The sequence below is a fragment of the Tachypleus tridentatus genome, chromosome 11 (assembly GCF_004210375.1).
Source record: "Tachypleus tridentatus isolate NWPU-2018 chromosome 11, ASM421037v1, whole genome shotgun sequence".
Taxonomy (NCBI): domain Eukaryota; kingdom Metazoa; phylum Arthropoda; class Merostomata; order Xiphosura; family Limulidae; genus Tachypleus; species Tachypleus tridentatus.
Genome location: NC_134835.1, coordinates 84,672,936 through 84,683,373, shown reverse-complemented (window position 1 = coordinate 84,683,373; position 10,438 = coordinate 84,672,936). Strand labels below are relative to the sequence as shown.

General features: G+C 31.2%; 1 long non-coding RNA gene across 2 annotated transcripts; it reads left to right on the top strand.

Annotated features, from left to right (window-relative positions):
• The first annotated feature begins 1,541 nt into the window (after positions 1-1,541).
• LOC143231545 (uncharacterized) lies at positions 1,542-10,438 on the top strand. 2 transcript variants are annotated; one of them, XR_013016972.1, is made up of 4 exons: positions 1,542-1,676; positions 2,178-2,308; positions 8,548-8,631; positions 9,548-10,368. It is a non-coding gene; the product is annotated as an uncharacterized LOC143231545 (long non-coding RNA). The 2 variants fall into 2 exon arrangements; XR_013016973.1 differs by lacking the exons at positions 1,542-1,676; positions 9,548-10,368 and adding an exon at positions 10,382-10,438 and having other exon boundaries at positions 1,683-2,308.

Genomic DNA, 10,438 nt, shown 5'->3' with positions numbered 1-10,438 from the left:
CGAGATCAGCCATCAGGAACATGATATGATCAGCCGTCTTTAGTACACCATATATCAGACATCCACCTTAATGCAGGGCTATAGGCTAATTAATGTCTGGAATTTGTGCAGCACCAGCAAGAATCCTGTATCTAAGAAGCAACTTCTTCTAGACTTGACACATCTCTTGTAGAACCATTTCATTCTAATGGCAAACGCAAAAGTATTTTTGCTCTTAAAAATATGATGTTTTTAAGTACATGCAAACATGAAAATTAGAAAAAGGAGAGAGCTACGTAATAAATTATGGCCAAGCGTGTTAGGACGTTCGACTCGTAATCCGAGGGTCGCGGAATCGAATCCTGGTCGCACCAAACATGCTCGCCCTTTCAGCCGTGGGGACGTTATAATGTTACGATCAATCCCACTATTCGTTGGTAAAAGAGTAGCCAAAGAGTTGGCGGTGGGTGGTGATGACTAGCAGCCTTCCCTCTAGTCTCACACTGCTAAATTAGGGACAGCTAGCGCAGACAGTCCTCGAGTAGCTTTGCGCGAAATTCAAAATAAACAAACAAACGTAATTAATTCCTGTGGTCATGGCATCAGTTCTTCTCATTCCTACTTATTTGTGATATTCTCAGGTAAATTCATTTCCACTGAAGTATTAGAAAACTCTGCTTTATAATGATCAATCAAGAAAATTGGGAAATAAATTTGAATTTTGCTAAATGGCAAAGTTTTAAGCTAACAAATAAACGGATTAGAAACGTGCTGTAGCACGAAACACAATCTTTATTCACAATACAAAAGAATAAAAAGTAGCGTGCATACTTATTTGAATGCTGGTCAGTTGCTTTTCTACTGATTCAGTGAATTAAATAACAGTTATTACATCTCAGGATATCTTTCCAATAATCGACTCACGTTTAGAACCAAATAGAACTAAATGTAGGTCTATTCTGACTAAATCTGATTCTCCATACCAGAAAGGTTACGTCTGTTTCACCCAGAAGCGATAAGTGGCTTTACCGCGTGACTGGCATATTTTAGTATTATGGACAAAGGTTGTAAGCACTAAATATTATTCACTCGCCCAGATAAGAACATTGCTGTCAATGACTGACCTATTTCCACACAACTTGCTGAACAACACCATCACAGAGGGCAAAGTATATACTATCGTTTGTTTGCGAACAACAGACACACAAGCAACTGGAACGAAACAATTTCAACGATTTTGTAGATCACGTGTTTATGCCAACACTGGAATTTAAATATTTTGCTTCCAGTATCAATATATGTATTTGTTTTAGAGAATTTTTGATGACGTATTTATAACGAGTCGAATGTATACAAGTAAATTTTTAACAACTAATTGATAAATTCTTTCTAAATAAATCATTTACAACTCATTTCTTTTATTTCTATGTTTATAGTATAGTTTTAATTTGACAACGTGTCTTCAAGATACGTAACACAAGTTTGATTCTCTTTATAATTTTTTCATTTTTCTTGTATTTGTTTGTTTGTTTTTATTTCAGACATTTAAGCTGGATGAATAAATATTTCCTATTTTCTTGGAAACCGGTGTTCGTGAAACAACAGACATACTTTAAGCCTATGCATAAAACATAGATGTTAGAAGGCGCTAAGTTTGTTTCTAGTTTATGATAATTGCGCTCAAGTCAAAGTAGCAAGTAAGTTTTATGGCCTATTGTGATTTGTGCTTATGAGAGATTTAGGTCAGTTATTTTCGAAGCGATTCGAGAAGTATGTTGTAATACTAATAGTAATATAAGTAGTCGAAAGTGTGAAAATGTATAATATCGAATTTAAAGTAACTCCTTTTAAATTTTAAAATATTTCAAATCTTCGAATGTTGTTTCTTTTACTATCAATAGTAAATATTTGCCAGTTTATTCAGAGAAGAAACGAACGTTGTCGTCTTAGTCGCGTAGTCACTCGTACAGTTTAACTCGTAAGAAGTTTCCGACAACATTCTCCATGTCACGTACTACTAAAATTTTTAATAGTACGACACATGCTTAGTTTAACTGTTTTACTTTTGTGTCGTTCATTCCTTAAAGTTTCATAAAAGTCAATTAAGGATAAAATTAAAATAAACATTATTTTTAAAGTGCTGATTAACTAATTCATGCGAATTATAGTCATACGAGATTGTCAAACGTTACACTTAGCCACCTGGAACTTAGAAGTTATGAGACAAGCAAAGTGAGACTGTTATCGTTATGTACGATTATCTTTATGCCTTCATCTTTTCAAAATGGTAACTTCAAGTTTGGATGAATTACAGAAAGGACAGCAAAAGGTAGTAAATGTGTAAAAGTTTTAACGAAAACAGAAAAGTTGTATAAAAAGTGGTAGCATATATATTAATTTTAAAAATGCAATTATCTGACACTGTATTATGAACTAAGAGAGTATATACTCCAGTTTAACCATTACCTCATTTGAAAAGCCATCACATCAGTTTAAAAGCTGACAGGAAGAAGCACTAAGTCCATGATGTAGCTAGAATTAGTAATAATGATAATATTCGTATCAATATAACACAAATTACACTGGCAGTGAACAGAAAAATATAAGCTGTATATCTTACCTTCATGTTCTATTTATTATAATACATTACCCTTTGAAATTTGTTTTAAAACTAATTGTATTATCCTTGTGATTAATATGTAAAAATAGAAAAAGTTTTGTCTTAAAACATTTTCTTAACTTATCTTAACCATAGCCTAAAGAATTATTTTATAAACTTTAGCATCCTCTTATGTTAAAAATGAATTTCATGTTAGTAAACATTCAGCAGGAATACACTTCTGAATCAGAATAACTAGCTTTGATAAGTTGACTCTTTTCATGACACTAAATTATTAAGCTGAACAAATTTGGATTATGGTGAAAAGTCATAATAGCATTATTTAAATTACTGGATTTTTGCAGTAATTAAAACTGACTAAGGATATGTTGTAATGTTGAACACTAATGAGACTTTAGACTACTATATACAGAATTTTGCTTCTTACTAAAAGAAAGTGATTGTAATAATCAGATACTAATTTTTGTTAGGCAGACATTTTTGTGATAATCGATTTAATCATAATTTTGATTCACTATTTATATAACACCAACTAGTCAGTATGATTGAAACTCTTAGATAATTGAGTTAATTGCCCAGCTCTTTTTTCTTATTATTCTTGATTATTCCTATTTTGATTTATGGCAGTTCTGCAACTTTAACATGAGGATGTTTTGTTTAATGTTCTATGACATGACTTTCAAAAAGCCTTTGATAAGATGCTGTAATTAATTAGTAAGTTGGATGCTTGTAAGACTGGTGGAGAAGTTATTAAATTGGTCAAACATTAGCTTAGTGATAAAGTAAAAAATTTATTGTAAATTCTCATTTTCCCAAATATAAAAATGTAATTAATTAGTTGGATCAACCAGAGGTCCATTTTGGAGATATTGGTGTAATGATTGGATGGCTTCTTGAACAATAATATTTCTAAAATATGCTTATGATACTAAATTCTGTGATGTTGATTTTGTTAAAAATGCTTCTCTTGTTCAAAAGAGCTCTGCACAGTTTTAGTGAATGAAGCAGGATATGAAAAATGCATTTCTATATTGAAAACATTTAAAAATAGTACTTGGTCAAGGGAAATTTGGTAAAAGCTAATTTTGTATTTGAAAATGGCATTGGTAGTGTACAAAAATATTAATTAAATATTATTATTGATAAATCTTTAAATTGTCCACTGAATGTTTAACTTGAGTCATGCCTCATTTGGAATACTGTATACAGTGTTTTGCTACTTAGAACAAGGATATTTTTGTTAGGCACTTAGTTTCAGACTTGCTTTCTATGAAATGTAAACAAATTAAAGGTATCTGGCATTATATTTCAGGTATTCATGACAAGTTTTAACAGTCTTATAGCAAATTGTTTAGGTAATGAAATTAAAAGGTTGAATATTAGGAATAATAGGTTTAAGCTTAGGAAACGTGGTTGCAAGCTCACCCTTCACCATAATTTATCATAGGTGTTAGAGATGAGAAGAGGACTGTGATGGTGGGTGCATTACAAGTTTCAGGAAGGTGGAATTTAAAGCAGATGCCCCCATTAGTTTTAGGATACAGTAGAGACTGAACAGTTTGTTGTTTGTGCATTGTTACAAGAAGTGAACTGATGCATTGGATCTTTTAACAAATGCCAAGTCTTAATCACAGCTGACAACAAAGTTTCTTTAGCAACTGTAACTAATTTTAAGTTTCTAGCTGTATCTGAAAAATCCAAAGTAGATTTATCTTTCTTAATAGTCATACATACATGAAAAATAATTTAAAGTAGGCAATGCTTGAGAGTATCATGATGATAAACTTTGCTATCAGTTCTGTTGATTAGCATATTTAAAAATATTATGCACAAATTAGTGTTTTTAAATATATTTGAAATTTGACTACATGGGAATAAATAAAATTGTGTTTCATAGTAAGTTATTACATTACATATGTTACTTGTATGTCAGAAATGCACAAAATCCCCAATAAAAATACAGATTTTCTAGGCAGGGTCTTGCACACACATACTCAGATACTTCAGACCCTTAGCTTGAGGGTTGCTCCAATACCTGTGTTTATCCTTTTGATTAGATTTATAAACTGGTGGAATGGTTTACATAAACATGTAATTTGGGTTGTTAGTTTGAATTATTTTAACACTTTTGCTCTTAATAATGTTAAATTTTCATTCATTTCTATTAGGTGCTACTGATGGGTTAACACATCAGTCAGCATAGGGTCTGTAACTACTTGTAAATGTACAGGTAAATAGCCCCTTATCAATGTACGATGATTATGCATCTTCTGCCCTCTTATGAATGATAGAAAAAATGTTTTCACTGAAGTTTCAAATCACATGACCTAAACGTTTTGCAGTGGTTTGTTTCAGTTAATGTTACAGCAATAAGATAGCAAGGTTGTACAGATGTTTTAATCTGGGTGAAACCAAGTATTTTATATGAATCTGATCCAGAGTATTTTGTGAAGGAAAATGTAGATAGGGATAGTTTTTATGATCCAAGTGGTTTTGAGTGAGATCGTGAAAGATGCCCAGATTGTATGACCAACTAAACATTCAAGCTGAGCCACTGTAGCTGACACTGCTGATCCAGATACTGACAATGACACTGGAATACTAGCATCAGTTGATGGATGACGAAGTAAAAACTACATGTGTTAGTCCATCTAATATTTCTCAAATGGTTACAAGTTTCTAGTCAGAGTCCAATCCAGTTTACATTTTCATTTTTTTTTTCTAATAGAGGATGTTGTGAATATGATTATTGCTTAAATAAATGGGTTTCCTGAATAGGTTTTGGAATTGATCTGCCTGTTGCTGATATGTCTGTCACACAAGTAAACAGTGAAAATAACTGTATGTTATTGGCTTACTGTATGTATTAAAATGTATAAATGCAGAAATTATATTAATACTAAATTAAATAAAAACAATTTTTGGATTAGAGGTAATCTCAGTTGGCTTCTGATCACTTTGCAATTTTTAATGCTTTTAACTTTATGGTATTTAGGTACACTGATATCTGACTGGAAGTTCTAAATACTAAGTACACAGTTATGTTCCAGAAATGTTATGCAGAGAATGAAATGGACACATACAGAAAGGGAGTAACAAATTAACAATTAAAACAAATCTTTATTAATAAAAAATGCTGTTTTAATCAAAAGTGGCTGGCTTATGTTTAATTAAATAAATTCAACTGGCTGCTGTGGCCTGGGAAGACTTTTTCAGATACTGTACATACACACCAGACAATGAAAGAAGAAAGGATTGTTAATACACACTTTGAAGTTAGATAAAGGAATCTTAATGTGATATATTTATTGTACAATATACGGCACTGACTATTGCCTATAAAATATACAAGGGAGAAAAATCTCAACTCATTTGAACATGCACAAGGATTTATGTTATCACTTTGAGATGGGCTTGTTTCATGTCATGGAATGTACAGCTTAGAAAGGACTAAGCTTCTGTGCAATAGCTGCTGCCTTATCTAACCTTTACAGCAGCAGAAGGATTAGTACACAACACCTGAATGAAAATTTAGGGAAATATCTATAACATGTTACTATAAATACATATAAACTAATTATGAAAAGGTGAAATTAATAGTTCTTTGTACTCTGACAATCTTGTGTGATTAATATTACATTTGAGAAATGAACCTCTTTATATCTAAATAACTTGCACATGGTACTTTCTGTAAATAAATCTTTTCTCTCTCAATTCCCCTTCATTGCCTTTGCAGATAGCTAGCTGTCTGTAGTCACTCCTTTCCAGTGTGAGAATTCTACATATAGCAGCTTGTCTATCAAGAAGTAAGATAACACACTTGAAATCTTTATAGTTAGTGAAGAATGGCTGCAGTATTACAAAGTGTGGTTAGCAGGATATGGACTTTCTTTCAAATACCAATACCCTTGATTTGAGACTGTTCCTTAAGACAACACCCCTATACAAACACAAAGAAACAGTTTGACTTGCTCAAAGCAAGTGAATAAGTAGTTTAAAAAAACAACTGGTTGTCAAATTAACTTGCAACTGTTAAAAAGCAGTTCAATAGGAGATTTTCTGTTAGTAAACTAATGGAATGATTTTTTTTATTTTATCACCACAAAAATAAGCCACCTTTACTGGTCTTTCTTGCTCATAGGAAAGTCGTTCTTCATATTGAAATCATATCGGACAAATACTCATTTGGAGAATTGCTAGGATCATTTAACTCCAATTCCATAGATTAAAGATCTGGTGATTTAGTTGTGGTGTTGGTAGCTACACAGATATTTATTTACTGGAGGTAGTCTGAATTCAATTTTAATTACTCAATTTTGAATTCTTTCAAGTTTGTTAAATTTATGATGGTAATTAATAACAGTTATCCAAGTCAGAATATACTCTAATTATTACTTATTTTCAACAGTGTAGTGTGACACAACCATGCTTCATATGCTCTCTACTAAAAGTATCTTAAAAGTTGACTGGTTGCAGTTAGCCTCAAAACATTTCCTACTTGTACATTTACCTACTGAACCTGTAATTGTTCTCAGTTTCTTTTGATGTAAACTTGCTATGGTTTTATCTGGGAAAGGGGAAGTTATTTGCTCTTTTGTTCCCTTGTTTAATTTCAATATGGGTTCAAGATTTTTATTTTATCTGACCAAGTCTACCTTCTACTTTTGAAAATACATTTTCTACTATTAGTAGCTCCCCAACTTCTAGTCTTTCTTTGCTAGATGTTTATTGTATAATTGAAACTGATTTTTGATGTCATTCTAAAAAAAGAAACCCATTCAGGTTTGCTTCCTTATTCTGTTTGATTCTGTCTATGGTAACAGTTGGTCAGAAGGTGATTTAGGTACATATTTCTTGAGTATTTCTGTTTCATTTCATGATCCACTTAAGTTTATATTCTGGGAGTCATGATAAGAACCATTGTAGTTTACTGTCCCATCTTTGTATTTGAGTCAGGTATCTGAGTCTTGCCTTCTTGTCTTACTTAACATATTTAATACTGATATTTTTCTTATCTTGGTAAGAATTGGAGAATGTGTGTACTGTAGACACTTTGGGAATTTTATGAGAAATTATAACTGAAAATCTTTGTTCCCAAGAAAGCTTTAACTTCAAAATAGTACAAGTTTATCAACTTTCTACAGATTCCCTTGAGGAAACCTTTTGTATTTTCTCTCTTTTTAACAAGAAGTTTGAAAAAGTTTTAAATCCAATTTTAAGTTTTCCTTATTCCTGGCTTTTTTGGTTATCAAATTTAAAGGAGATTGGCAGAGAGTTTTTTAACTTTTTTTTTCAACCAGTAGATGTTTTCACCTTGTGGAGATTAAGAATTTTACTTTCATATTTGTGTTTACTCGTCTGCTATTACTGGGTGTTTCAATTTTACTTAGAGCTTTCCAGTCGATGTTTTCTACTTTGTTTTATTTTTAGATGTTTACTGCTTTTCATCCTGCTCTGTGTTTTATTAGCAATGTAATCACACTTCATGGATTTTTCATGTTTTTTTTCAGGAAGTATTTTTTTTAGTAAACTTCAAACTTTTCTTTTACTATCATTGAAACTAGTAATATATGTGATTCTCATATTCTTCCTATTCAAAATAGCAAGAAAAGTAATAAAGTTATCAAGTTACAGTTTTCAAAAATAATTTCATATTTAAACAAATATACTTTTAAAACTCTATCAGGACAAAAAAAAATAGACTAGAATTTAAGCTTTTCCTCCATATTAAAAGCAATGCATTTAGTCATTTGGATTTCCAGTTGCTAAATGTATATACCAAAACCTATGTACATAGTATATCTTAGTTAGATATAATGGTATGTCTAATGTTTTATAAAAATTATACTTTTACAGAGTTATAGGTTTATAAAAATGTACATTTGTGTTATGTCATTGTATAATTCAGACCATTTCTTTAAAATTACTTTCATTTGTAAACTTTGTAGAATGTCTTGGATATATTTGCAAGATTTCCAGTCACACAACAGATGGAAGATGGACACTTTACTACATATGCTGTGATAGTTGAGGTAAGTAATAGTTTTATAGGAATAAAAAATGAACTTGTGCACAGGATTTAAAAATGCCATGTTTTCTGTTGTTCAAATCTGTTTTAATTTATTTAAAATTATATCTGGTCAGCGTAGCAAAGAAATGACATTTATCGGAATTATTAATGTAGGACAAGGGTTAAATTTTATAGTGTGCTTTACCCTGTTGTTCTTATGATAATAAATTTCACCATATTTTTAGAAAAAGAGATATTTCTAATAGATTTGTATTACTTCGGTTCTCGATGTTTGTTCAGAAACTCCCTCTTTAGCATATACTTTATATCCCTAAATTATTATATTACATATATTTTATGTACCTTTTATTAAAAATTATAAATCTATGCTATTTAAAACAAAGAATAATTGAAATTTGCAATATTATAACTATAACAAGGCAAAATCACAGTTATGAAATATCATTTGTTTTCTTAGTTATTTAATAATTGGTTATGTCATCTGAAATACAAATGATTATTAGTCTTGAAGTATGGCAACCATGATCAGTTAGCATGGTTAAGTATCAGTATTTCATGCTTAAAATCAAAGGGTTTATAAATATTTGTGTTATCATTGACTTCTATTTTGAAAGAGCTGTTTTTAAGGCATCTTTACTGCCTGGAGTCTCTCAATGGAATGGAATGTATTCCAGAGTGTTTTCAAGGGGATTGAATGTAGTGACCAGTTTTGCATGAGGGTTGTAGGCATTGTCATGGATCAGGATGAATTTATTATTAATTGCATCAGAGGATATGATATCTAATGTGTGGTATTAATGGAACCATTCCAAATAATTTAATGGTCAATTTACACACTCATTGCTTAGTCTTGCTGTACTATACTGTGTGTGCCATTACTACTATACATGTAATGTTTTTATATTAAATATAAACAGGGTGTATCTGATATCACATTCTCTCCAAATAAGTATAAGCCTTTTGTCGTGGTGAATCATGACTCATCTGTGGAATTTTGATGGTGTACTGTGCATGTTCTTGACACCTCTGCAGGTGAGTTGTTTTGTGCTTTGCTTCTCATATAAGCATGTTGTGAAGTCTGTTTTTAACCATCAGTTTACCTACATGATGTTCAGTTGTGTCTGAACATCTGATTCAATGTTGGAACATGTACTATGGGATTATAATAAACCAGAATTAGTGATGATTGGCTTTTTTTCTGTCTTGAGTGATGGTCTGCTTGTGCTAGTGTCTAAAAAACTAAATCAGTGATTTAGAAATATTTCCACTTTTTATAATAATATTTTGAAACATCTGGGTCCAACATTTGATATATTCCATCATGATTGACATAATTCCATTTGTTTGTTTCTTCACAAGTAAGATGTTCTGTTGGCATCTTTAAGTTTTAATTATGTTCTGGAACAGTTGAGTACTTTGATTTTTGTGACTCACTTTAAGGTGATGACAGAGAAAATTGGGAGCATTATATATATAGCTTAGGCTAAATGACAGCCACTTGCATTTCTGATCTTGTAAACTGGATTGAGTAGAGAGGCATTGTTTTGTAACAGTGATGTAATAGAAGTCTTATAATTATTTTAGGCAGTCTACTGTTTAGAACTCCATGTTTATGTGGTAAATATATGTAACCATTTCTACTTACCTGTTAAATTTGTGGGAATATTTTCAGATGAGTAAAGTACATATGTTGCTGTGTGAATATTATTGTTACCTTCTAGATTTCTTTAAGATATATTTTTGTTAAATAGATTCAAGCCAGTGTATTGTGTCTGAAGAGCAGTTGAAGAAGAATGTGAAAGTTCTAT